The sequence below is a fragment of the Glycine soja genome, chromosome 14, assembly GCF_004193775.1.
Source record: "Glycine soja cultivar W05 chromosome 14, ASM419377v2, whole genome shotgun sequence".
NCBI lineage: Eukaryota > Viridiplantae > Streptophyta > Magnoliopsida > Fabales > Fabaceae > Glycine > Glycine soja.
In genome coordinates this window covers 44,469,171-44,473,780 of record NC_041015.1, presented here as the reverse complement: position 1 = coordinate 44,473,780, position 4,610 = coordinate 44,469,171, and the positions used below count along the sequence as shown (strand labels likewise).

Sequence of the window (4,610 nt, the reverse complement as noted above, 5' to 3'; positions counted from 1 at the left end):
GCGCTATTTGCCAATTCTCCATTCTCCACTTTTTTTTGGAGCCCCGTGAATGTTATTGCCTAGCGCTGTTCATGCATCCTCCACCTTCGAGTCTGGAGCCCCGCGAAGTTATTGCATAGCGCTGTTTGCCAATTCTCCATTCTCTACTTTTTTTCGGAGCCCCATGAATGTTATTGCCTAGCGCTGTTCAAGCATCCTCCACCAACGAGTCTGGAGCCCCGCGAAGTTATTGCGTAGCGCTGTTCGCCAATTCTCCATTCTCCACTTTTTATTCGGAGACCCATGAATTCATTTACTAGCGTTGTTCATGTGTCCTCCGTTATCAAGCATGGAGCCTCCGGTGACTGGGAAATATGTTTTTGTTATTTTTCGGATTGGTTCCTTCGCCAAATATGTGTATATGTGTATATGTATAGTAAATTCGTTGTTCTTGTTGTTGTTTGCATTTTGTTTTGTGTTGTGCAGAAAAAAAAAGGAGTAGAGACGACAGTCGTCATCACGAAAAGGGCAGGACGGACGAAATCAGTGCCTTATCTTTGCTTTCCTCTTATCTCCGATGAGAGGTAAGTAAAGAGGGGCAACTGGCATACCCTAATTTCGTCCGGGGATTATTATTTGATGATATACAACCTTTGATTGGCCGCTTAGAGATACTTGGCACCCTTTGTTGCACAATATGTGAAGTCCCGAGACGTGCCAAAAATCAAAAGGAAGCAGGTTTACGCGATCTGTGAAAATTCCGTAAGGTGACGGAAATCGAAAGGAGGTGTTTTTCAATCCGTGAGTTTTCGTAACTTCTTCGAAAGCTAAAAAAGGGTAAATACATAATCCGTAAGGATTCGTAACCTTGCGGAAGGAAAATAAGTATCGTTACGAAATTTGTAAAGTTTCGTAACGTTACGGTAAAAGAATTACCAAAAGAGGTAAAGGGGGGTACATTTAGTAAAAATGGGGGTACAAATAGCAATCAGGCCCACTTGGGCCTTCCAGATTCTTAAAAATGGAGGAAGCAACCTTGCTCGCCTGGGCGAGCTGGGTGGCAAGCTCCTCCCCTATTTTGCTATAAATAGGGGAAGGAATGAAGGGAGAAGGGGTTCAGCCTTCTTGGCACTTCATATTCTCTCAAATTTGCTGAGGAAAACTGTTTCCGTGAAGAAAATCCAAGCTGAGGCGCTTCCGTAACGTTTCCGTGAGTAATTACGCAAAGATTTTCAACCGTTCTTCGACATTCATCGTTCGTTCTTCATTTTCTTCAGTCTTCAACTGGTAAGTACCCCAAACCGAGCTTTTCAATTCATTCTATGTACCCGTGGTGGTCCACATTTTGTTTCACGTATTTTTATTCTCGTTTTCATTCGCTTTCTATACCCCCTTTTGACGTGCTTCAGTCATTTATTTAAGTCGTTTCTCGCCTAATCTAAAAATAAAATAAATTCCCACCGATCATTTGATTTGTAATATCCATTAATTTCAATTAAAATGAATTTCGACTATTTGGTCATGCCATAACTACGTTGGAAATCAAAAAAGAGGTAAAATAATAATATAATAATCAAAAAAATGTCTTTTAGTAAAATGTAGCGAAAATCAATCGGACGTTTTCTCTTTGGGATTTTTCATTCTTAATCGAATTGACTAATAACTAATGTGAAACTAAGGCTAAAATCAACTCGCCTAGTCAAGCTCGTCCACAAAAAATAGGGTTTTGAAAGTTTATCATTTCAGTTTCTTACCAAGTAAAATGGATCATTTTTAAGGTCCAACGCCTTAAAATGATCACCTTTCAAGTAAAAAGAAATCGTGTGATTCACCCTTAAGAAAGAACTACGTAGGTCTGATTTCCTCTTTGATGGAGGGTATGTAGGAGCAAAAGCCCCGCTTTTGTCGACCTCAAAAAATAAAAAGAAATAAAAGTTAAGGTAATACAATTTCCACAATTCTAAAAAATAGGTTGTTGTCCTTTGAGATAAACGTGAGAGGTGCTAATACCTTCCTCGAACGTAAATACAACTCCCGAACATAGAATTTTCATTTTGACCGGTTTCCTTCGGTTTTCCCGACGTTTTTCCACAAATAAACGTTGGTGGCGACTCCGCGCATCTTTCCTCCTTTGGAAAGCACACTCGTGAGCCTCGCCTCGCTCGCCCGCAAAAAGGGCATGTTGCGACAGTGTGATATAGAGATTGTCTGAGATCATGATAGTTCTGGATCATATAATAATTTCTCGTAAATGTGAGTGAGTGATTGTTTTGTGTTAGGGGAAGAAAGAGAAGAGACAGAATGAACCTCTATGAAACAGTCATGGAAGTGCAATCTAACAAGACCTATAGCTAGGGTGGGATCATCCAGCAGAGCTCTGTTGACAGTGTTCTTAGCAACAGGTTCATCCGTGATTCAGCCACTGAAAAATTAAAAAAAATATATAAACCTCAATAATAATAAAATAATGAAATATTCATCATCTTGTTAGTTTCATCATGTTCAAGCTACATCTAGTGATTGCAACTTTCATGGAGTTTTCATAACTTTTGGGATTTCATTTTTCTTTTAGTTCAGAGTTTGTTATTATCATTTTCTGCAAACATTCTTCAATCTTGCTAGAGTAATCCGATGCAATTTCAAAAGTGACAAATCTTATTAAACGCTAGAGTAATCTTCAATCTTGCAAGCATATGTGTATAACCTTGTTTATTTATTAAACTCTAGCTCTAGAAATGACTCTTCAACATATAAGTCATTTTCCTTGTAGTGAAAACCATATATATTGGTGTTTTTTATATATATTTTTGGCTACATTCTTTCCGAATCAGGAAATGGCGAAGAACACTTGACACAGTCAAACAGCGAATCTAGGACTGAAATCTGAAACAGCTTCGAGCGGAGTCTTAGGGGCTTCTTCGAGGTATGAATATTTTTTGAAGCTCTATTCGATGGTTGATCTAGTTTTTTTCTCTTGAGTTTTTACTAACCCTAATAGTTCACCATGCTTTGAAAAGAAACTAGAGATGCAGCTTTTAAACCCGCTCCTCTGGTTCAGAAGCCAATTTCTTCGATCTTGGAGAAAATTCGGCAGAGGAAATTGGAGATTTTACAGAAGTAGGTTGATTTGCGTTAAGATTGTTGTTGTTCATTGGGGTATGGATAAAATAAACATTTGTTTGTTTATTTTGGTCTATGGTGTATATGAATCCACATTTAATACGCATATTATGTACTTCTATCTCAAATTGAAAAGCGATTAATTTCCTTAATATTATTGCATGTGGACATCCATATATTGATTTTTATGCTTTCATATGAGATTGAAATGATAATTAATGCCAGTCTGTAATACATTGTTCTGGTCATCATACAGGGGGATTTGTGGGCTCTCATTCGCAAACAAGGGATGTCTTCTTCACATTGTTGGACATAATGGGGTAGCATACGGGGTTAATACTGAAACAGGAGAGCTTTTAAAGGAATTTAAAATCACAAAAAAGTCTATTACTTCTCTGGCTTTCTCGCATGGTGAGTGCTAATTTCATCTAGAGCTTGGTCCATCATATTCATTCATCTTATTGCATGACAACTGACACTTGTTTCTTTTCTAACTTTCCAGATGAAAAATATTTAGCTATTGTCAGCTCTAGACCACGGGATATAAGCTGGGAAATTGGGGAAGAGATTCTGAAGTTCCCTAATGATTTGGTAATCTTTATTACTTATTCTGGATATGAATATTTGTCTTTACAAGTTAAAAGCATCATTACATTTTAGTTTTATTCCTCAACAGGGAAATGTAGAGCATATTTCTATATCGAGTGATGCCAAAAATTTAGTTACATCAGATTTTGACGGTAAACATCTTCAAGTTTGGAAGTGTGATTTAAATTCAGGAAGTCTGTGTAGAGGTCCTACAGTTCCCATAAGACATCCTCCATTAGTTTATGTAAAATTTACTCTTTGGCATGATGAGCAGTAGTACTACCACGGTACCACCATCTGAGTATATTTAAGAATTGATTGGTATTTTTTGTACTATCATTTAATGTAGATCAACATGAGGCTGCTGAAGGAGTCCTTCTTCATGATGATTTGAATGAGCCAAAAATGGGAGAGAAACTTGCTAGTCTAAGTGTTCTGGATGGGAACAAATCAAGGAGTGATATAGAGCAAGAATCTTATGTCCTAGCAAAGCCTCCAAGTGCAGACTTTGTACATGTTTTGCTTAAGCAAGCATTAAATGCTGATGATCGCACCTTTCTGCTAGATTGCTTGTTTACACAAAATGAGAAGGTTCTCTTTCTCTCCTATTTCTATTGAATATTATGTATATTTGAATGGAAATTGTCCACTTGCTCAGTTTCTTATATGTTATACATGATGTAACTCCTTTTGCAGGTTGTTGTAACTTTTCAAAGGCCATGTTGCAGCAGATCTCTAACTTTGTGCAGCATAATAATAAGCTCATGTATATTTAATTAAAAATTATAATCAACAAAGAGTGTAATTAGGAACTAGTTTTATTATTATTATATGACATTTACCTACAGAAGACCGTAGGTACAAGTAAATTGACTTTTACCTACAGTTAGAGATTATAGGTATAAATTAATATCTTTTACCTA

General features: G+C 37.0%; 1 long non-coding RNA gene across 1 annotated transcript; it reads left to right on the top strand.

Annotated features, from left to right (window-relative positions):
* The first annotated feature begins 3,908 nt into the window (after positions 1-3,908).
* Positions 3,909-4,610, top strand: LOC114383312. The gene is made up of 2 exons (XR_003660473.1): positions 3,909-4,278; positions 4,384-4,610. It is a non-coding gene; the product is annotated as an uncharacterized LOC114383312 (long non-coding RNA).